This window comes from Mustelus asterias, unplaced genomic scaffold (assembly GCF_964213995.1).
Source record: "Mustelus asterias unplaced genomic scaffold, sMusAst1.hap1.1 HAP1_SCAFFOLD_667, whole genome shotgun sequence".
In the NCBI taxonomy this organism is placed as follows: domain Eukaryota; kingdom Metazoa; phylum Chordata; class Chondrichthyes; order Carcharhiniformes; family Triakidae; genus Mustelus; species Mustelus asterias.
In genome coordinates, this window is record NW_027590616.1 from 123,895 (window position 1) to 148,692 (window position 24,798).

Here is a 24,798-nt window from a genome sequence, read left to right on the forward strand (position 1 = left end):
CTTAAATTTTACCCCTCTCACCTTGAACCTGCGCCCCCTTGTAATTAACACTTCCACCCTTGGAAAAAAGCTTCTGACTATCCACCCTGCCTATGCCTCTCATCATTGTGTCCACCTCTATCTGGTCTGTCCTCAGCCTCTGTCTTTCCAATGAAAACAGTCTTAGTTTATTCAACCTCTCCTCATAGCCAACACCCTTGAGACCAGGCAACATCCTGGTTAACCTTCTTTGCAATCTCTCCAAAGCTTCCACATCCTTCTGGTAGTGTGATGACCAGAACGGCACGCAATCCTCCAAATACTCATAACATATTCAAAATCCCAGTAATGTCCATGCAATGATTTCTAACAAAGCAGTCAAAGCCCAGTAAACTGGTTCCTCACCATCATTCCTTCTCTCTGCCCTCCCAATCTTGCTCATACTTGCCTTAGTGAAGTTTAGGTGCTCTGTTTAACAGTTTATGTTTCTGTATATACTTTGGTCTTGTTTTATTGGTCAATTGAGCTGCTATAGAATGGTAGTAGTCGTGGTGAAAATCACCACCTTTGTTTTGGAGCCTGCGTCTGAACGCTGACATTCTTTATGCAAACATTGAGACCCTAATACCAAATGGATTGTGCTGCTTGCTTTTTGTTGTCTCAAGCTATCATGGTGCTTTCAGTTCAATGGTTCCTGAAACAGTAATACTTTTCCTTTAGTTTATGGCACTGATTTCATTTCCCCTTGAGCTGTACTCTGTGCAGACTCTTGCAACGGTTGAAGGCTCTAAATGTTTGGGGTCTCTTCCACAGATGTAAAAGGAGGGAAACTCCGCCACTATCAGATCCGTGGACTGAATTGGCTGATTTCTTTATCTGAGAATGGCATTAATGGTATCCTGGCAGATGAAATGGTATGAATACACATTGATTGTAGACATAACAATTGTTTGGTGTCGGCATGTGAGATGTTTAGTTTAAAGGATTTAATAAGATAAATGTCTCTGTCGTGTACTGGTTATCACGTTCGCCTCACGTGAAAGGCTCCCGGCTCAAAACGGGGCGAAGCATTCATTATATGTATTCAAGAGGTGGCTCGGTAAAGCACTTGGGGTGAATGGGATCAAAGGTTATTGGGGGGGGGGGAAGCAGGATGAGGCTATTGAGTTGGATGATCCGCCATGATCGTAATGAATGGGGGAGCAGGCTCGAAGGGCCAAATGGCCTCCTCCTGCTCCTATCTTCGATGTTTCTAAATCGGGAACAAGTATCTTCTCCCGGATGTTCGAGGGTGTACCATTCAAAGATTAGCGGAAACCTGGAACGTTTGTTTTCTCCTACTTCCTGCCAAAACCTAGCCTTTTATTTTATAAAAAACTTGAGACATGGTTAGTCTGGACATCTCAAAACTGAGACCAAGGTGTTTGTTAGATTAGTGTGAAGGGAAATGGAACCAAGGCAGATAAAGGGAGTTCCGATGTAGATAAGCTATGATCTAATTAAATTGCAGAACAAACTTGATGGGCCGAATGGTTTCTTCCAGTACATTTCAGAAATGCTTCAGGACAACACTGATGAAAAAACAGCCTTTGATTCTCAGATAATTAATTGTTTTACTTTGTTTAACAGGGCCTCGGGAAGACTTTGCAAACTATTGCTCTTCTTGGGTACATGAAACATGATAGAAACATTCCTGGACCTCACATGGTTCTAGTCCCCAAGTCTACACTGCACAACTGGATGCTTGAGTTCAACAGATGGATACCGACTCTTCGAACTATTTGTTTAATAGGTGACAAGGATCAAAGGGTAAGAACTGTGTTTTATGTTCCCAAAAATACTGTTGGAAAATACAGCTGATGCATGGAGTTTAATTTGAAAATGCATTGCACGTTGTGGAAGTAATCCGTGCAGTGCTTGTTGGATCTCCTGCCACATGTTGGCCGACCCCAGTGGGAATGTACAAAGGCCGAATGGCCTCTTCCTGCACTGTAGGGATTATATGGTTTGGAGAATAGGGCCTGGGTGGGATTGTGGTCGGTGCAGACTCAATGGGCCGAATGGCCTCTTCCTGCACTGTAGGGATTCTATGGTTTGGAGAATCGGGCCTGGGTGGGATTGTGGTCGGTGCAGACTCAATGGGCCGAATGGCCTCTTCCTGCACTGTAGGGATTCTATAGTTTGGAGAGTTGCCAAGAGCCAATTGCCCTTTGGCCCCTCTCCACCTTTGCCTGTCCTGCTCTTGACGCTGCTCACTGCTGGCGGGGCTGGAAAATCCCAACGGCAGTGTTTTATTCAGCTAAATTTGTCTGATTAATGCCTGTGATCAGATCTGTTTCTGCTGCATCCCAATTGTCTTCCAGAAAAATAAATTTCTGGTGTTTGGAAAACTGAAATGTAACCCACTTCTTACTTTATCAGGCAGCTTTCATCAGAGATGTCCTCCTTCCTGGAGAGTGGGATGTCTGTGTGACGTCGTATGAAATGCTCATCAGGGAGAAACCTGTTTTCAAAATATTTAATTGGCGATATCTGGTTATAGATGAAGCTGACAGGATCAAAAATGGGAAACCCAAGGTAAGTGTGTTTTCCCTTCATTTTCTCTGCTCTCTTCCCCATCCCGTCCATTACCACCAGAGTTAATGGCTACCATTGTAGTGAATGCTACATTTTCTGCCTCATCTTCAGGTGAATTGGGGAGAAACGCAGGCTTGATTTGGAGCATGGGGGCATGAGCAGGGGGCGACATGGTAGCTCGGTGGTTCGCACTGCTGCCTCACAGCGCCAGCGACCCAGGTTCGATTCCCAGCTTGGGTCATCGTCTGTGTGGAGTTTGCACGTTCTCCCCGTGTTTGTGTGGGTTTCCTCCGGGTGCTCCGGTTTCCTACCACAGTCCAAAAAAATTGCTGGTTACGTGCGTTGGCCGTGCTAAATTCTCAGTGGACCGAAGTGTGGCGGCTAGGGGATTTTCAGAGTAACTTCATTGCAGTGTTAATGTAAGCCTACTTGTGCCACTAATAAATAAACTTTAAAACTTTGTAAACCATGTGTCACATTCTCGGTTATATATCATGGAGTGAGGTTATTTTTGAGCAAGGTGCAGTTATGTGTGGGACCAGACAGAAAATGAGGCACAGAAGTTTGCTGCACACTGTTCCCCTGGAGAGGGGAATGCAAAGACGGGGTAAGACGGAGTGGCAAAGAACAGTAAAAAATAATTCAGTGTGGATGGAAGTGACTGTTCTCTGGTGAATGAGATAACGAAGGACAGGAAGATTGGAACAAAAGGTTGGAGCGAAATCCAGGAATAGAGATTTTGAAATGAAGGAAAATGATACATTTTGAGTTCTAATGGTTAATATAATTGTTATTTGCTGCTTTCACTGTTCCTTCGCACTTCCATCAAAGCTTTAAGAGCTAAATTAAAAGGGTTATTTATTGTCACAGATGGAATGCGAATCTTGAGGAAAAGAGCGCTTTAATCTCACAATCCAATGCATAGAACATAGAACAGTACAGCACAGAACAGGCCCTTCGGCCCACGATGTTGTGCCGAGCTTTATCTGAAACCAAGATCAAGCTATCCCACTCCCTATCATCCTGGTGTGCTCCATGTGCCTATCCAATAACCGCTTAAATGTTCCTAAAGTGTCTGACTCCACTATCACTGCAGGCAGTCCATTCCACACCCCAACCACCCTCTGCGTAAAGAACCTACCTCTGATATCCTTCCTGTATCTCCCACCACGAACCCTATAGTTATGCCCCCTTGTAATAGCTCCATCCACCCGAGGAAATAGTCTTTGAACGTTCACTCTATCTATCCCCTTCATCATTTTATCAACCTCTATTAAGTCTCTCCTCAGCCACCTCCGCTCCAGAGAGAACAGCCCTAGCTCCCGCAACCTTTCCTCATAAGACCTACCCTCCAAACCAGGCAGCATCCTGGTAAATCTCCTCTGCACTCTTTCCAGCGCTTCCACATCCTTCTTATAGTGAGGTGACCAGAACTGCACACAATATTCCAAATGTGGTCTCACCAAGGTCCTGTACAGTTGCAGCATAACCCCATGGCTCTTAAACTCCAACCCCCTGTTAATAAAAGCTAACACACTATAGGCCTTCTTCACAGCTCTATCCACTTGAGTGGCAACCTTTAGAGATCTGTGGACATGAACTCCAAGATCTCTCTGTTCCTCCACAGTCTTCAGAACCCTACCTTTGACCCTGTAATCCACATTTAAATTAGTCCTCCCAAAATGAATCACCTCACATTCATCAGGGTTGAACTCCATTTGCCATTTTTCAGTCCAGCTTTGCATCCTATCTATGTCTCTTTGCCGCCTACAACAGCCCTCCACCTCATCCACTACTCCACCAATCTTGGTGTCATCAGCAAATTTACTGATCCACCCTTCAGCCCCCTCCTCTAAGTCATTAATAAAAATCACAAAGAGCAGAGGACCAAGCACTGATCCCTGTGGCACTCCGCTAGCAACCTGCCTCCAGTCCGAAAATTTTCCATCCACCACCACCCTCTGTCTTCGATCAGACAGCCAGTTACCTATCCAATCGGCCAACTTTCCCTCTATCCCACACCTCCTTACTTTATTCATAAGCCGACCATGGGGGACCTTTACTAAAATCCATGTATATGACATCAACTGCCCTACCTTCATCAACACACTTAGTTACCTCCTCAAAAAATTCGATCAAATTTGTGAGGCACGACATGCCCTTCACGAATCCGTGCTGACTATCCCGGATTAATCCACATCTTTCTAAATGGTCGTAAATCCCATCTCTAAGGACCTTTTCCATCAATTTATCAACCACCGAAGTAAGACTAACCGGTCTATAATTACCAGGGTTATTTCTATTCCCTTTCTTAAACAGAGGAACAACATTCGCCATTCTCCAGTCCTCTGGCACCATCCCCGTGGACAGCGAGGACCCAAAGATCAAAGCCAAAGGCTCTGCAATCTCATCCCTTGCCTCCCAAAGAATCCTAGGATACATCTCATCAGGCCCAGGGGACTTATCGACCTTCAGTTTATTCAAAACTGCCAGGACATCCTCCCTCCGAACATCTATTTCCTCCAGCCTATTAGCCTGTAACACCTTCTCTTCCTCAAAAACATGGCCCCTCTCCTTGGTGAACACTGAAGAAAAGTATTCGTCCATCACCTCGTCTATCTCTACTGACTCCATACACAAGTTCCAACTACTGTCCTTGACCGGCCCTAACCTCACCCTGGTCATTCTTTTATTCCTCACATAAGAGTAAAAATCCTTGGGGTTTTCCTTGATCCGACCCTCCAAGGACTTCTCGTGTCCCCTCCTAGCTCTCCTAAGCCCCTTTTTCAGCTCATTCCTTGCTAACTTGTAACCCTCAATCGAGCCATCTGAACCTTGTTTCCTCATCGCGACATAAGCTTCCCTCTTCCTTTTCACAAGACATTCCACCTCTTTTGTGAACCATGGTTCCCTCACTCGGCCATTTCCTCCCTGCCTGACAGGGACATACCTATCAAGGACATCCAGTATTTGTTCCTTGAAAAAGTTCCACTTTTCATTAGTTCCTTTCCCTGACAGTTTCTGTTCCCAACTTATGCCCCCTAATTCTTGCCTAATCGCATCATAATTACCTCTCCCCCAATTGTAAACCTTGCCCTGCCGTACGGCCCAATCCCTCTCCATTGCAATAACAAAAGACACTGAATTGTGGTCACTATCTCCAAAGTGCTCTCCCACAACCAAATCTAACACTTGGCCCGGTTCAATGCAGACAATCATTTTTTAAGTTAAAGTTTATCAGTGTCACAAGTAGGGTTACATTAACACTGTAATGAAGCTACTGTGAAAATCCCCTGGTCGCCACACTGTGGCGCCTGTTCGGGTTACACTGAGGGAGAATTTAGCACAGCCAATGCACCCTAACCAGCATGTCTTTCGGACTGTGGGAGGAAACCGGAGCACCCGGAGGAAACCCACACAGACATGGGGAGAACATGCGGACTCCACACAGTTACCCAAGCCGGAAATCAAACACTGGTCCCTGTTGCTGTGAGGCAGCAGTGTGAACCGCTGTGCCATATTCAACCAAATTACTCCAGGGGTTCAGAAACTTCTGGGAAAGTTATTGCACCATCAATTATTGAGGCTCGATAGTTAATCTCTGGGTTTTAACACCAGTGGAAGAGTGGAGTGGAAATATTTGAATTGAAAATCAAAGATCAGATCTGTTTATTCAGACCGTACTGTGCTCTTGTTTTAGAAGCTTTTTAACCAGGTGCGCCTTCCACAACCATTGCTTTTTAACCAGCTGCTCCTTCCACAACCATTGCTTTTTAAACAGCTGTCCCTTCCACAACCATTGCTTTTTAACCAGCTGTCCCTTCCACAACCATTGCTTTTTAACCAGCTGCTCCTTCCACAACCATTGCTTTATAACCAGCTGCTCCTTCCACAACCATTGCTTCCCTCCCTGGCCACCAGGTGTCGCTGGAACACTCCCGGCTGCTCCTCCTCCCAGTGTCACCTCCGTCGAGCCGCTGCTCGTTGGCGGAACATCCGGGGCCTGTGGAGGGGTGGGACCGCCGCCATGTTGACCCGACGTCACGGCGAGCCCCTCCCCCGCCGCCATGTTGACCCGACGTCACGGCGAGCCCCTCCCCCGCCGCCATGTTGACCCGACGTCACGGCGAGCCCCTCCCCCGCCGCCGTTTGTTTTCAAATAAAAAGGAAGAAGTGAGTGTTGAGCAATGGGGAAAGTGAGAAATTCCCAGCCGGAAACGCCGCCAGGAACGCAATCAAAATTAAACCAAATCCATATTTATATCCAGAGGCCGGGAGAGGAAAAGGAATAAAAAACATCAACATTGACAACAGATTCACATCTACCCACCGGTGCGCATGTGCGGGAGGGGGATTGTCCCAGAGGGCCGCGCGCGGGCCGCCGCCGCATTGAAGCCGCCTCCCCTGGCAACGCAAGATGGCCGCGAGCCGTCTCCCCTGGCAACGCAAGATGGCCGCGAGCCGTCTCCCCTGGCAACGCGAGATGGCCGCGAGCCGTCTCCCCTGGCAACGCAAGATGGCCGCGAGCCGTCTCCCCTGGCAACGCAAGATGGCCGCGAGCCGTCTCCCCTGGCAACGCAAGATGGCCGCGGGCCGTCTCCCATGGCAACGCAAGATGGCCGCGGGCCGTCTCCCCTGGCAACGCAAGATGGCCGCCTTCCGTCTCCCCTGGCATCGCAAGATGGCCGCCTTCCGTCTCCCCTGGCAACTGCAAGATGGCCGCCGGCGGTGAGTGCTGGTGGCGCAGCCGCAAACCGGGAATGGAAGCCGGGGCCCCGGCGCAGAAAGAGGCCATTCAGCCCATCAGAGCGGCAGCAGCTCGGGGAATGGAAACTAGCCGCCCATTGTAACCGCAGCTTCCAGTCAGGCAGCCCCCAGCCCCCTGTTCCCAGCCAGCAGCATTTCAGCTCCAGGTGCGGCTGCTGATGGAGTGAAGCCCAGGGCTTTGTGTCTGAAGCTCCAGTTTAGGCAGCGAATTGCAGACAGGCAGCAGCCTCTGAGTGAAAAGCTTCTTCCTAATGTCCCCTCTAATGCTGCCAGCAATCCCCTTCAATCTGTGGCAGCCCCCCCCCACTGCCCCCCCCCCCGGGTAAGTCACCTCTCTCTGCTCGGGGGAAACTGCCCTTTCCTCTCCACCCTGTCTCCCACCCTCACCATTCTGGACACCTCAGTTCACTCACCCCTCAGCCTCCTGTGTTCCCAGCAACACAACCCTGGCCAATCCAATCTTTCCCCATCGCCGCCATTCCCCAGCCCCGGGGCAACACTTTTATAAATCCAAATGGTTCTCCAATCCCATTAAACTGTCCATTTAACATTGCCCCATCGCCAACTGTGAACAGCCAACACAGACACAAACCAGAGGCACAGACGCTGCAAATGTCGCAATCTTTATTTACAAAACAATGGAACATTTATTGACAGGTTCAGGTCAATCTCAGTGATGGTCGGTGACCAGGTCCACATTAAAACAATGGCTCAGTCCAAGGTTAAACATCATTGGAACAAAGTTGAGGTTTATCCTGAAATTGGACATTGCCGGTGACTCCCAATATGATGGAGAGATCCAAACTCACACCACACCCTGATGTGGCAAAGGCGGTGAGTGCTGGTGACGCAGGAAGATGGGCCCCTGGCGCAGAAAGAGGCCATTGAGCCCATCAGATCTGAGTGAAAAGCAAAGATCTGAGTGACACACTGATGCACCAAGCCGAGCTACAGAGTTGGATGTAAAGAACAGCGGCGTGTGTTTGATTCTGGTGATGCACACACTCCGAGCCGGTATTGAATAATTCTGAGACAGAGAGACAGCAGATTGAGACCATATGACACATTGGGCCTTTCAATCTCCCATAACAATCCCTGCCCCTCTCTCCAATATGATCTCCCTGTGTGTGAACAGAGGGATCCCAGAGTGAGTGTCCACTGATTCCTGAGAGTAACAGGACAGCTTGATTTCGATCGGCAGACAGAATACTTTCCTTTACTGGCTGATGAATAGAATGATGTGGCGATGCCGGTGTTGGACTGGGGTAAACACAGTAAGAAGTTTAACAACACCAGGTTAAAGTCCAACAGGTTTATTTGGTAGCAAATACCATTAACTTTCGGAGCGCTGCTCCTTCGTCAGATGGAGTGGAAATGTGCTCCATCTGACGAAGGAGCAGCGCTCCGAAAACTAATGGTATTTGCTACCAAATAAACCTGTTGGACTTTAACCTGGTGTTGTTAAAACTCTTACTGTGATGAATAGAATACCAGAGCAGGGCAGGTTCTGCTTGAGCTATACAAAACACTATTTAGACCACAGTTAGGATCGAGTATACAGCTGTGGTCACCACTGGCGAGGGTCCAGAGAGAATTATCCCCGTGTCTGTGTCACCGTGTCACTGTGAGGCAGCAGTGTTAACCCACTGTGTCACCGTGTCGCTGTGAGACAGCAGTGTTAACCCACTGTGTCACCGTGTCACTGTGAGGCAGCAGTGTTAACCCACTGTGCCACCGTGTCACTGTGAGGCAGCAGTGTTAACCCACTGTGTCACCGTGTCGCTGTGAGGCAGCAGTGTTAACCCACTGTGTCACCGTGTCACTGTGAGACAGCAGTGTTAACCCACTGTGCCACCGTGTCACTGTGAGACAGCAGTGTTAACCCACTGTGTAACCGTGTCGCTGTGAGGCAGCAGTGTTAACCCACTGTGCCACCGTGTCACTGTGAGACAGCAGTGTTAACCCACTGTGTAACCGTGTCACTGTGAGGCAGCAGTGTTAACCCACTGTGTCACCGTGAGGCAGCAGTGTTAACCCACTGTGTCACCGTGTCACTGTGAGGCAGCAGTGTTAACCCACTGTGTAACCGTGTCACTGTGAGGCAGCAGTGTTAACCCACTGTGTCACCCGTGTCACTGTGAGGCAGCAGTGTTAACCCACTGTGCCACCGTGAGGCAGCAGTGTTAACCCACTGTGTCACTGTGAGACAGCAGTGTTAACCCACTGTGTCACCGTGTCACTGTGAGGCAGCAGTGTTAACCCACTGTGTCACCGTGTCACTGTGAGGCAGCAGTGTTAACCCACTGTGTCACCGTGAGGCAGCAGTGTTAACCCACTGTGTCACCGTGCCACTGTTAGACAGCAGAGTTAACCCACTGTGCCCTTGAACAAAATGGCTTGCTATGCAATTTGGGAGGACAGTTAAGAGTCAGACATGTTGCTGTGGCTCTGGAATGGCATGTAGACCAGACCAGGTAAGGACGGCAGATTTCCGTCTCTGAAGGGCATGAGTGAAGCAGGGGGAGGATGAAGGTGTGGAGAGAGAAATTGAGAGTGCGTGGGAGTGATAGTGAAGAGAGTGATGGGGACAGGAAAGAGTGCGAGGGAACATAAGAAATTGATTGAAAGCAAAGCAAAGCAAAGCAAGGGGGGGGGGGGCGGTGCAGTGAAAAAAGACACAGAGTCTCCAGTGTGAGCTCAGTTCTCAGCTCCCACTCTTTGGAAAAAAGCCTCAGCCACAACCCACTGGGATTCCTGAATCATAGAAATAAACAAATGAATGGTGGGAGGCTGATTTCCAGACCAGACCACATCCTGGTAAATCTTTTCTATTCCCTCTCCAAAGCCTCCACATCCTTGTGCTGGTGTGGCGACCAGAATTGAACGCTATATTCCAAGTGCGGTCTAACTAAGGTTCTATAAAGCTGCAACACGACTTGCCAATTTTTAAACTCAATACCCTGGCCGATGAAGGCAAGCATGCCGTATGCCTTCTTGACTACCTTCTGCCCCTGCATTGCCACTTTCAGTGACCTGTGTACCTGTACACCCAGATCCCTCTGCCTATCAATACTCTTAAGGGTTCTGCCATTTACTGTAAGTTTCCTATCTGTGTTAGACCTTCCAAAATGCATTACTGCACATTTGTCCGGACGAAACTCCATCTGCCACCTCTCTGCCCAAGTCTTGGACTGATCGATATCCTGCTGTATCCTCTGATGGTCCTCATCGCTATCCACAAATCCACCAACCTTTGTGTCATCAGCAAACTTACCTTCCCCCACCTCCCCTCATCCCTTGCCCCCCGCAACCCCTCACCCCCTCCCCACAACCTTCAACCCCCCCCACAACCCCTCATCCCCTCCCCACAACCTCTTGCACCCTTCAACCCCTCCCCCTTGCCCCACTTCCCCCCACAACTCGCCCCCTCAATACCAATTGAGTCCAATCAATGCACTTGGAATTTCAGCGACGATACCTTGTGTATTGATGTGTTTGTCCAGAAGCTTCTTCAATCAGAGAGTCCCTGCCTCCAGCAGCCACTCAGGCAGCGAGTTCCAGATTTGCAACACAGTCTGCTCAACATTCTGTCATGATGTGGAGATGCCGGCGTTGGACTGGGGTAAACACAGTAAGAAGTTTAACAACACCAGGTTAAAGTCCAACAGGTTTATTTGGTAGCAAAAGCCACACAAAAGCTTGTGTGTGTAAACCTGTTGGACTTTAACCTGGTGTTGTGAGACTTCATACTGATGAATAGAATACCAGAGCAGGGCAGGGGGCGCGCGGGCGAGGGGGCGCGCGGAGGAGGGGGCGCGCGGGGGAGGGGGCGCGCGGGGGAGGGGACGCGCGGCGGAGGGGGCGCGCGGGGGAGGGGGCGCGCGGGGGCGGAGGCGTGCGGGGGAGGGGGCGCGCGGGGAGGAGACACCAGGCCGAGCTACAGAGTTGGATGTAAAGAACAGCGGTGTGTGTTTGATTCTGGTTATGCACACACTCTGAGCCGGTATTGAATAATTCTGAGGCAGAGAGACAGCAGATTGAGACCATATGACACATTGGGCCTTTTCATCTCCCATAACAATCCCCCCTCTCTCTCTAATATGATCTCCCTGTTTGTGAATAGAGGGATTTTAGAGTGAGTGTCCACTGATTCCTGAGGGTAACAGGACAGCTCGATAAGGTGGTTTCGACCGGCAGACGGAATACTTTCCTTTACTGGCTGATGTATAGAATACCAGAGCAGGGCAGGATCTGCTTGAGCTATATCGAACACTATTTAGACCACAGTTAGGATCGAGTGTACAGCTCTGGTCACCACTGGTGAGGGTCCAGAGAGAATTATCCCCGTGTCTGAGTGGGTTTTCACCGGGTGCTCCGGTTTCCTCCCACAGTCCAAAGATGTGCAGGTTAGGTTGACTCGCCATGGTAAATTGCCCCTTAGTGTCAGGGGGATTAGCAGGGTAAATATGTGGGGTAACAGGAATAGGGCCTGGGTGGGATTGTTGTCGGTGCAGACACAATGGGCCGAATGGCCTCCTTCAGCACTGTAGGGTTTCTAAATTTACAGAGGAAGTTATCAATTGTGGCACAGATTTGAAAAGCAGGGAAGTCATTTCAGGGAGGTTATTTCCATTTCTTCAGTTTTATCAACATTAACTTTGTAACCTGAGTAATCGCCAAACTTTATAATATTCTCTTTTCAGAAAGAATATGGATGTTGTAGGATCTGATAAATATAGCAGGATGTCATCAGAATATGTCAATTTGTGCTCTTCTTCTCCAGCTGGAACACCTTTTATGTCCTGACTGTCTCTCACCATTAGTACTCAGGATTCTATGCATATAGTGAACAGAAGGGGGGACAGAGGCCAATCCTGTCTTGTCCTCCTCTTGAGTCCAAAGACTTCAGAAATTTGAGCATTCGCTCTGACAGAGGCCTGTGGATTTCAATAAAGGATCTGGACCCATCTTACAAAGTTGGGTCCAAACCCCAGGCCGTCTGAAGTCTGAAATAGGAACACCCATGATTCCTGGTCAAAGGCCTTTTCAGAGTCGGAAGATAAGACCATGGCCTCAACTCCACGACCTTGGGCATGAGTCATGATGTTAAGGAGCCTGTGGAGATTGTCCCCAGAGTAATGCCCTGTTCTACTCGTTTGGTCTGGGTTTATGATCTCAGTTATTATCCTATAGATAATATAGATATTATTATCTATATCGATAACATAGTAAAGATATTAGATATTGAAAATTGAGTACAGCAACACAAAAAGCAGCACTCAGCAGCTTTTGATGGACTTCCTCAGAATGGCCTTTGAGTTGTTCTGAAAGCAAACTATCAAGAGCTCTCCGCGCCGTTGTGAGGGAGGCCATCAAAAGCTGACGAGTGCTGCTTTTTGTGTGGCTGTACTCAATTTTCAATTTAATTCAATCCATTTTAATTTATTTTTCTTCCTTTTGGAACAGCGAATGAGATGATGCAACCTCTGAAACACACCATCACTCAGCCCAGTAATGTCAGGGGTGAGGGACCTCTTGCTGCATTGAGTTGTTGATGGTGTTGAGATTGTTGAAGGGTCCAGTGCCTGGAGCTGGGAGCGGACACAAACTCCCCGTCCATTCAAACTGGCCACTGCAGCCGCTTGGGGACATGTTGCAGGCCGCCGTGTGATTGGCTGCTGGCTGCTTTGTGATGTCACCTGGAGACAGGTCATCACCCCTGGTTACGGCCAATCAGTTTGGGGGTCACTCTGGGAGGTTGGGTTTCAGGGCTGGTCTGATGCCAGCTACAGAGGATGCTGCCATGTAAGGCATGGCACACATCAGTTAGAATATGGATCTTATTCAGTATGGACATTGCACAGAGAAGGGATTGTGACTGTCGGTGACAGCAGCCCGAGCGAAGCAGCAGATTCTGGAGAAATCTGAGCACAACCACTGCTGGTTTGAGGTTAGTTATTGGTTTGAGTAAAAACAATTAAACTCATCCTGACTACAGCCAGGGAAGAGATCCAGACACGACACATCAGGAAAAACTTAAAATGCTTTTCTGACCACAGTCTCTGAGGCCTCAGGACACCACAAGAAGAATCCGTCCATTCTGGTGCCAAACCAAGGAGCAGACGAATCTCTCCCTGAACCTCAACCCACACAGGAACTGACTGTTCATCGATTGAAGAAACGACCAGAAACCAACTTCATCCTTTCAAGGGGATCCCAACAAACATCTTCTACCCCGGCTGTCAAAACCCCTTCACTGATCCTTCACTAAAGGAGATCTCTCATCAGGACTGCAACTTCAATCATCAGATTACATCAGATAAGTGGTGTATGAACATTTCCTTTTTTACTCCTGTAACCTTTCTAGAGTGAGTTAGTGAGTGAATGTGAGACTGTGAAGTAGCATCAGTTTCTTGGTTATTTAGCTTTTTGTTTCATTTTTAAATTGTTTATGATACAAAAATGGAAATAAATGAATATAATCTGAGCCATTTTATGCTGCAGGGTGACATAGATTGGGACTGGAATATTGAAGGGTATAAGATGTTTGGGAAGGACAGGAAGTGAGGAAAAGGTGGAGGAGGACTAGCTCTATTAATTAATGATGGTGTTAACACAATAGAGAGGGTTGGACTAAGCTCAGGAAACCTGGATGGAGAAACGGTTCAGGAAGAAATTTATGAGAAACGATAAAGGGAAGAAGTCTCTTGTGGGATTGACAGGCCCCTAAACAGTAACCACACAGTAGGAACAAGGTATAAAGGAGTTTGTCAGAAAGAAATGGCGATAATCATTCGGGATTTTAATCTCGATAAAGACAAAAATCAGACGGACAAAGGTAGCCTAGGTGAGGAATTGATAACTATTTTCAGGATAGTTTATTAGAACAACATGTTTTGCCACCTACGAGAGAGCAGGCTATACTAGACCTGGGAAAGTACACAAATAAGGATTAATTAATGACCTGATAGTGGAGGCACCCTGAGATAACAGCCATCATAATGTGAAGGAATTTAGCATTCATTTTGAGGGAGGATCTGAGTCTAATATTCGAAACTGAAATAAGTTTAATATTTCACAGTCCACAGAGTAGATATATTCAAAAAAGAATGATAAATTCCCAGGGAGGGCCCACCCTCTGTGGTTAGAACAGACAAAGACAGTATCAAAGTTAAAGATAAAACATATTTGAGTGACAGATCAGAAGATTTGGCAGATTATCAAAAATAGTAAAGAATGACTGAAAGATGAACAAGGAGGGGAAGTTTAGAGTTCAGTAGAAAGCTCGCCACAAATCTGAAGACAGATGTTGAGAGTTTCCACAGATATTTTAAACAGAAATGACTGAAAGTAAGCGTTTGTCCACAGAAAGTGAGCCTGTAGAATAAATAATGGAAAATAAGGATATGACATGTGAATTGAACAGATACTTTGAATTGGTCTATACAATCGAAGAAACAACTAACGCCCACCCTGCCCTATGATGTTGAGAGACCTTGTTTCAGTTATGTCAAAGTCCTCCAATGATTGGATATGATGCTTAAGGTGGAGGGTGGTTGTTTTCCATGTGCTTCCATGTTTTCCTGTAAGCAGTTCTTACCATGTTTATATGTTCACTCCAATGCCTGCATAATGTTTAAAATTGTGTACATATGTTGTTACTGAGAGTTTTTGAAATTAAAGGGGAGGAGTGTTATATATATAGTTTGGGGTGTTGTGCCCCTTTAAGAGACCGGGATAGGTGACCCAGGGAACAAGCTGGGGAAGCAGTATTAGAATGACTATGCAGTTATTAAGACGTTAAGTAAACTGTTCCTTGTTTTAATTATACTGACCTAAATGGTTGTCTTTTTATTGTTTATAATTTGATGCAAACATAATAGTTGGGCCTGGGACACTACCCTGAGGAACTCCTGCAGTGATGTCTTGGAGCTGAGATGACTGAGCCCCATAACCACAACCATCTTCCCATGTGTCAGGTATGACTCCAACCAGTACAGAGTCCCTTTAAGAAGCACTGTCTGTGATCTTTCCCCATCATTCAGTCACTCTCATCAGAAATTAGTTTACAACAAGATTCTGAACTTTTACTTCAATCCTAAACCCCAAATCTATCCAATACAGCACGGTGATAGTGCCACACAACACTCACTGTGAAGATGGGACTTTATCTACACAAGGAGTGTGCAATGGTCACTCCGACCACTGCTGTCATGGAGAGATGTATTTGTGGCAGGCAGTTTGGTGAGGAAGGGGTCTTGTCTGTTTTCCCTCTTGTTGTTTCCTTCACTTGCCACAGACACTCTGTGTCCTTTAGCGCTCGGCCAGCTGAATCTGTGTGTGTGAGAGAGAGAGAAAGAGGAGGCTGTGTGTGTGTGAGAGAGGGAAAGAGGAGGCTGTGTGTGTGTGAGAGAGAAAGAGGAGGCCGTGTGTGTGTGAGAGAGAAAGAGGAGGCTGTGTGTGTGTGTGTGTGAGAGAGAGCTGGTATGCTTGCGTGTGTGAGAGAGAGGTGAGGGACTGGAGTCAGTGTGTGTGAAAGAGAGAAATTGTCAGAGTGTGTGTGTCTGTGAGATAGAGTGGAGTCAGTGTGAATGTCTGTGTGAGAGAGAGAGACAAGAGTTGCAATGTGTGTGTGAGTGAGAGTGTGAATGTGTGTGAGATAGAGGAGAGCTGGTATCTTTATGTGTGTGTGTGAGAGAGAGGTGAGGGACTGGAGTCAGTGTGTGTGAATTGTCAGAGTGTGTGTGTGTCTGTGAGATAGAGTGGAGTCAGTGTGAATGTCTGTGTGTGAGAGAGAGACAAGGGTTGTACTGTGTGTGTGAGTGAGAGTGTGAATGTGTGTGAGATAGAGGAGAGCTGCTATCTTTATGTGTGTGTGTGAGAGAGAGGAGTGAGATTGGGATCAGTTTGTGAGCATACATGTGTGAGAGAAACACTGTGTGTGTGTGATAGAGAGGTGAGCGCATGTATGTGTCAGAGTGAGGGATGTGAGTGAGAGGGATTCAGTGTGTATGGCTGTGTGTGTGGAATGAAGAAAGAGGTGTGTCTGTGTGAGAGAGAGATGACAGAGCTAGTGTGGGGGGGCCAGTCCGTGCTGCGCGCCGGGTTGGGTAGGGACACTGGGGATCAGCTTGTTAGTGTGTGTCTGTTTGTGTGTGAGCAAGGAGGAGAGTCTTTCTTTATATCACACACACACCCCTATACACAGAATCTCTCCCCCTCTCTCACTCACACCCATCATTCTGACTCACACATGGAAGCACTCAACTCTCTATCACACACACACACACACACACACACTTTGTTTCTCTCACACATGTACGCTCACACACTGATTCCAATCTCTCTCCTCTCTCACACACAAACACACAGACATATCAGCTCTACTCTGTCTCTCACACACACACACACTCTCTTTTCACACTCTCGCTCACACACATTGCAACTCTTGTCTCTCTCACACACACATTCACAGTTTGTGTATGTACGTGTGTGTGTGTGTAAGAGGAGAGTGTGGAGTGTGAGAGACAGTGTGGAGCGGTGTGTTTGTGTGTGAGAGAGAGGAGTCTGTGTGTGAGCCTGTATGTGTGAGCGAAACAAGATGTGTCTGTGTGTGTAAAAGAATGAAAGAGGAGTGTGCGTGTGTGAGAGAGAGAGAGATAGTGTGGAGTGCTTGTATGTGAGAGAGAGAGTGTGTCAATTTTTGGCATGTGTGTGTAAATGTAAGATAGGGAGGGAAGTGTGTGTGTGTCTGTCTGTGTCTGCGCATGCGTGCACATTTGTGTGAGAGAGAAAGAGGAGGGTGTGTGTGTGAGAGAGAGCTGGTATGTTTCCGTCTGGGAGAGAGAGATTTGAGGGACTGGAGTCAGTGTGAAAGAGAGTGTGTCTGAGAAAGAGTGTGCGTGTGAGGTAGAGCGTGTGAGAGAGTGTATGTGTGTGTGTGTGAGAGAGAGAGAGAGTGTGTGCGTGTGCGCGAGAGAGAGTGTGTGCGAGAGTGTGTCTGAGAGAGTGTGTCTGCGAGTGAGTGTGAGTTTGTCTGAAAGAGTGTGTGGGAGAGAGTGTGTGTGTGACAGTGTGGGCGTAAGAGAGTGTGTGCCTGAGAGTGTGCTTGATTGTGTGTGTGTGAGTGTGCATTTGTGAGTGTGAGAGGGAGTGCGTGTGAGGGCGAGCGTGTGTGACGATGAGCGTATGTGAGGGTGAGCATGTGTGTGTGAGTGATGTGTGTGCATGTGACAGAGTGTGTGCATGTCTGACAGTGTGTCCATGTGTTAGTGTGTGTGTGTGCGAGAGAGAGTGTGTGCGAGAGAGAATGTGTGTGAGTGAGAGTGTGTGTGAGAGTGTGAGAGAGAGAGAGAGTGTGTGCGACAGAGGGTGTGTGCAAGACTGTGCGAGAGTGTGTGCCAGAGAGCGTGTGTGTGAGAGAGTATGTGAGTGTGAGAGTACGTGAGTGTGAGAGTGTGTGTGTACGAGAGAGTGTGTGTGTGTGCGAGAGAGCGTGTGTGCGAGAGAGTGTGTGTGTAGGAGAGATGTGTGCGTGAGAGAGAGTGTGAGGGAGTGTCAGAGAGAATGGGTGTGAAAGAGTGTGTGTGTGTCTGTGTGTGTGTGTGTGTGTGAGAGAGCGTGTGTGTGAGGGAGACCGTGTGTGTGCAAGAAAGAGGAGTGTGTGTGTATGTTAGAGAGAGAAGTATGTTTGTGTGTGTATCTCTTGGTATGTGGAAATGTAAGAGTGTGTTTGTGTGTGTTTCCATGTGAGGAAGTTGGAGGTGTTTGTGAGTGAGTGATAATGTTTTGGATAACTCTCACTCTGAGGGTTCACATCCACCCTCATTGCCACACACCAACACACACTCACACCCGCTGAAATTGGGAGTGAGACGGACAGACACACACTCTCCCCCGAATGGTCATCATTATTTATTACTCATGTTTTAACATTATCAATTTATTGCTTCAAATTGTTTGTTCATTGCCCAGCAGGATGTTTCTTTTTATATTTGAGCTTTATTTTGGAACTTATGTTTAATGTTGTGCCAATCTTTTTCTTTCCAATATCTGTTCATCGGCCCGTTGAGTGAGAAAATAACTGAACCTGGTTCTACACAAGAAGTTGGAGCAGCCGGTAACCACTGGACCAGAGGAGGAGATTGCAGGTCTCTCACCTTCCTTTCTCAGATGGGCTGGAACAGAGATAATGAAGACACAGAAACATACGCTGACCATCCACCAGAGGAGCTGCTAGATCTTGGCTGGCTCTTTGCTGACAGAGTTTATGAGAAGGAAGTTGTTGCAGAAACAAGTGATCCGCTGGAAGAGGAGCTCCTGGTTCTTTGCCTCCACTGTCAACGCAGACGCAATCTCTCTGGTCTTGAGGAGTTTGCTCCAATTGCTGAAGGAGTCATGGGAAAGATCAGCGGCCAGATGGCAGCAGTGGCCAGAAGCTGCTGTCCCGCTCCACCAAGGTGTTTGTGCCCCAGGAAAAGGACAAGTGAAGGCAAATGTCCACAACTGGCGGCAAGAGAGCAAGAGCACTGTTGGAGATTGAAGACTCGGGGGACAGTGACCCCCGGGGGGTGGTGGAGGGGGTGGAGGGGAGAGGAGCTGGACACAAACTACAAAATACAGGAGGGAGGGGAGTTACATTCGTATTATCTGTGATTTTCATTTACAATTAGCTTGATTCTGTTGTCTGGTCTGCGCTAGTTTTAAGTTAAATCTGTTCCACATGTGACGTGTTTTATATGCTATTGAGTCTTGTAAATAAAAGGTTAATCCTGCTGCTCAGTAATTGGTGCGAATGTTCCTCATTTTACAACCTGGATAACTGTATTTATTCACAATTAAGTGCTATTAAAGTCAGTTAATAATCGGATTCATGTGTGTTTTCTCATGAAGTTTTATGAAATCAGTCTATATTTCAACAATTGCCGACCTAAATTCTCAATGGAATTTCACAATTCAATCCCTTTCATTTGAGTTGTTAGATTCACTCAACCTGTGATGTGAGACATGCAACTCCGCCTGGGAGTTCACTCCCTCCCGCTGCAGCTTGACAGACATGTTCATCGATATGGTGGGGAATGCGGAATAGTCTGTATTTTGTCGAGTGTTAGCCGAGGTTCATGACACCAGACGGCACTTTCATGGTCACCTTACACAACGTAGGTTCCGGAATAATGACCATGGAATCGCCGTCTCGTGTCAAAAGCAAACTATTTGATCCAATACAAACCTCACTCCCCAACCTCTCTATCCCCCTCCCCAGCAACTACCTGAAGCTAAATTAATGTCACAACATTACTGCCATCTTTTACCCAAAACTTAGCTTCAGACCCTGTCCCTCTATATTTAGAATACAGTAAGAAGTTTAACAACACCAGGTTAAAGTCCAACAGGTTTATTTGGTAGCAAAAGCCACACAAGCTTTCGAGGCTCCAAGCCCCTTCTTCAGGTGAGTGGGAATTCTGTTCACAAACAGAACTTATAAAGACACAGACTCAATTTACATGAATAATGGTTGGAATGCGAATACTTACAACTAATCAAGTCTTTAAGAAACAAAACAATGGGAGTGGAGAGAGCATCAAGACAGGCTAAAAAGATGTGTATTGTCTCCAGACAAGACAGCCAGTGAAACTCTGCAGGTCCAGGCAACTGTGGGAGTTACAAATAGTGTGACATGAACCCAATATCCCGGTTGAGGCCGTCCTCGTGTGTGCGGAACTTGGCTATCAGTTTCTGCTCAGCGACTCTGCGCTGTCGTGTGTCGCGAAGGCCGCCTTGGAGAACGCTTACCCGAATATCAGAGGCCGAATGCCCGTGACCGCTGAAGTGTTCCCCAACAGGAAGAGAACAGTCTTGCCTGGTGATTGTCGAGCGGTGTTCATTCATCCACCGACCTCCTCAGAAGACAAACACGGGACACAGTGGACAGAGTACCCTTCGTTGTCCAGTACTTCCCCGGAGCTATATTTAACCATATATATATTTAACCAGCCCGTCTCTGACATCTCCTCCAGTCACACAACCCTGTGAGATGTCTGCACCGCTCTAATTGTGGCATCATGAGCGTTCCACATGCAACATGACTTGCAGCGATAAACTCTCATCTCCAACATTTCAATTAAAATTTCAAAGCTCAATGGCTTTGAAGCCGAATGGTCCAGATTGCCATGGCCTTCAATGTGAACAGGTTGTTAGTGATGTCACTACAGAGGTTGCCTAGGAAACAATGACTGAACACAGGGGGTGAATGTGAGAAGCTGAAGTTTCCACTTGAAGACATTCCCAGTGTCTCTGAGCAGCTGAACTGGGGAAGCCTTTGGGCAGAGACTGTGCTGCTGCTATTGCCCTTCCCGGCCACCAGGCGTCTCTGTAACGCTCCCGGGGGCTGCCTGTGCGCATGTGCGGGACGGGAATGCTCCCAGAGGTCAGCGCGCGGGACGCCGCCGCATTGATGCCGTCTCCCCTGGCAACCGCAAGATGGTCGCCGCCGCCGCCTCCCTTCGCAAGGGAATATGGCCGCTGGCCGTCTCCCTTGGCAACGCAAAATGGCCGCCGGCGGGGGGGGGGGGTCATTGCCTCGCATGCGCAGTGAGGTCTGTCTGCAGCCATTGTCCAGGTTGCCCCCAGTGGATGGGGTTGGGATTGTGCAGCAGATGGAGCAACAATCCCAGTTTCAATAGGGGGACAGAAGCTGCAATGCTGCCCCCTGTTGGTCACTTCTCCCAGTCTCAGCATTGCAGAGTGTTTAAACAAGAGTGCATTGTCACAGCAGCACCTTGACCTTCAGTTTCAGTTTATTTATTAGTCTCAGAAGTAGGCTTACATTAACACTGCAATGAAGTTACTGTGAGAATCCCCTAGTCGCCCACACTCCGGCGCCTGTTCGGGTTACACTGAGGGAGAATTTAGCACGGCCAATGCACCCTAACCAGCACGTCTTTCAGACTGTGGGAGGAAACCGGAGCACCCGGAGGAAACCCACGCAGACACGGGGAGGGGACAGCCCGGGGGAAAGCTCCATTCCAACTGTCCCTGGAGTGTCAGATTAACCTGGGTCACTCACTGGGTCCCTGGCTAAGACTCACCTCCCTCAGACAGTGAGACCCTCCTGTATCACTCACCTTACTGTAGTCAGATACCCTCAGACTCAGCACTGGGCCCTGGGCGTGTTCTTTAAATGCTGCGATCTATCGTGGAGGAAAGAGTTGGGAGGATTTTGATTTGATTTGATTTATTATTGTCGCGTGTATTGGGATACAGATTCACAACTACCCACCGGTGCGCATGTGCGGGAGGGGGATTCTCCCAGAGGGCCGCGCGCGGACCGCCGCCGCATTGAAGCCATCAAACACTCCCAGGACAGATAGAGCACGGGGTTAGATACAGAGTAAAGCTCCCTCTGCACTGTCCACATCAAACACGACCAGAACAGGTCGAGCACGGGCTTAGATAAAGAGTAAAGCTCCCTCTACACTGTCCCCATCAAACACTCCCTGGACAGCGACAGCACAGGGTAAGATACAGAGTAAAGCTCCCTCTACACTGTCCACATCACACACTCCCAGGACAGGTACAGCACGGGTTTAGATACAGAGTAAAGCTCCCTCTACACTGTCCCAACAAACACTCCCAGGACAGGTACAGCACTAGGTTAGATACAGAGTAAAGCTCCCTCCGCACTGTCCCCATCAAACACTCCCTGGACAGGTACAGCACAGGGTTAGATACAGAGTAAAGCTCCCTCTGCACTGTCCCCCATCAACAACTCGCAGGACAGGTACAGAGTAAAGCTCCCTCTGCACTGTCCACATCAAACATGACCAGGACAGGAAGAGCACGGGGTTAGATACAGAGTAAAGCTCCCTCTATACTGTCCCCATCAAACAAACCCAGGACAGGTACAGCACAGGGTTAGATACAGAGTCAAGTTCCCTCTGCACTGTCCCCATCAAACACTCACAGGACAGATACAGCATGGGTTTAGATACAGAGTAAAGCTCCCTCTCTCCTGTCCCCATCAATCACTTCCAGGACAAGTACAGCATGGGCGAGGTACAGGGTAAAGTTCCCTCTACACTGTCCCCATCAAACACATCCAGGACAGGTACAGCACGGGGTTAGATACAGAGTAAAGCTCCCTTGAAATTGTCCCCATCAAACACTCGCAGGACAGGTACAGCATGGGGTAGATACAGAGTAAAGCTCCCTCTACACTGTCCCTATCAAACACTCCCAGGACAGGTACAGCACGGGATTAGATACAGAGTAAAGCTCCCTTGAAATTGTCCCCATCAAACACTCCCAGGACAGATAAAGCATGGAGTTAGAAAAAGAGTAAAGCTCCCTCTAAACTGTCCCCATCAAACACGCGCAGGGCTTGTACAGCATGGGGTAGATACAGAGTAAAGCTCCCTCTCCACTGTCCCCATCAAACACTCGCAGGACAGGTACAGCATGGGGTAGATACAGAGTAAAGCTCCCTCTACACTGTTCCCATCAAACACTCCCAGGACAGGTACAGCACGGGGTTAGATACAGAGTAAAGCTCCCTCTACACTGTCCCCATCACACACACCGGACAGCTACAGCACGGGGTTAGATACAGAGTAAAGCTCCCTCTACACTGTCCCCATCAAACAATCCCAGGACAGGTACAGCACGGGGTTAGATACAAAGTATAGCTCCCTCTATCCTGTCCCCATCAATCACTCCCAGGACAATGACAGCATGGGCTCGGTACAGGGTAAAGTTCCCTCTACACTGTCCCCATCCACCACTCCCAGGACAGATACAGCACGGGTTTAGATACAGAGCAAAGCTCCCTCTCCACTGTGCCCCATCAAACACTCCCAGGAAAGATTGAGCACGGGTTTGATGCAGTGTAAAGTTCCCTCTACACTGTCCCCATCAAACACATCCAGGACAGGAACAGCAAGGGGTGAGGTACCCAGAAAAGCCCACTCTACACTGTCCCGATCAAATAGTCCCAGGGTAGATAGAGCTCGGGGTTTGATGCAGAGTAAAACTCCCTCTACATTGTGCCCCATCATTGTGTGTGTGTGAGAGAGAATATGTGTGTGTTTGTGTGTGTGTGTGAGAGAGAGGGAATGTGTGAGAGACAGTGTTTGAGAGAGACAGGTAGTGTGCGAGAGAGAGACAGGGAGTGTGTGTGTGTGTGTGTGTGAGAGAGAGTGTATATGTGAGAGACTGTGAGAGACTGCATGAGAGAGTGTGTGAGCATGAAAGAATGTGAGAGAGAGAGTGTGTGTGTGAGAGAGAGAGAGTACGCGTGTGAGAGAGAGTGTGTGCGCAAGAGAGAGAGAGAGAGCGTGTGTGTGTGTGTGTGTGTGTGTGCATAAGAGTGCGCGTGTGTATGAGAGAGAGTCTTGTGTGTGAGAGAAAGAGCGCGTGTATGTGTGGGTGAGAGTATGTGTGTGAGAGTGAGTGTGAGAGAGTGCATGTGTTAGAGAGTGTGTGAGCGTGAAAGAGTGTGTGTGTGAGAGTGTGTGTGTGTGTGAGTGTGTGTGAGAGTGTGTGTGTGTGAGTGTGTGTGAGAGTGTGTGTGTGTGAGTGTGTGTGAGAGTGTGTGTGTGTGTGTGTGTGAGAGAGAGTGTGTGTGTGAGAGAGAGAGTGTGTGTGTGAGAGAGAGAGTGTGTGTGTGTGAGAGAGAGAGTGTGTGTGTGAGATTATGTGTGTGTCTGAGAGTGTGTAAGAGAGAGAGTGTGTGTGTGTGTGTGTGAGATTATGTGTGTGTCTGAGAGTGTGTAAGAGAGAGTGTGTGTGTGAGCTGATCTTTCTCTACACCCTATCGGTAACTGCAACACTATATTCTGCACCCTTTCCTCTCCTTCTCCCTGTGTACTCTATGAACGGTATGTTTTGTCTGGATAGCGCACAAGAAACAATACTTTTCACTGCATCCCAACACAAATCAATCAAATCAAATCAAATTAACACGGTGAAGTTTGGACCCTGTGGGGTGACAGTTGTCTGAATACAGATTCTATCTTATTGTAACATTCAGGTACCACGTGTACTGAGCTCACCAGCGTTCTGTCTGTATTGTGTGAATCCAGTCTTGAAATCTCCACTCATGTTGCTAATTCTGCCAAGACAGAAACAGAAAGAGTGTTTGAATTCTCCGTGATTAGACCCCTTAACGATAAACAACATGGTGGATGAGAGGGATAGAGAGAGAGAGGGAGAGGCAGAGAGGAAGAGAGAGAGATGGAGTGATGCAGAGTAACAGAGAGATAGGGAGAGGGAGCAATGCAGAGAGTAACACTTAGACAGTGAGGAATGGAGATTAATTCAGATGGATAGTGAGTGACAGGGGAGTCCGAGACGCTGATATTTAAAAACAAAAGCAGACAGGATTTGGTTAAATCTCACGGGATCCAGGGTGAGTTTGCCAAATGGATACAAATTAGGCTTGATGACAGAAGACAGAGGGTGGTTGTAGAGGGTTGTTTT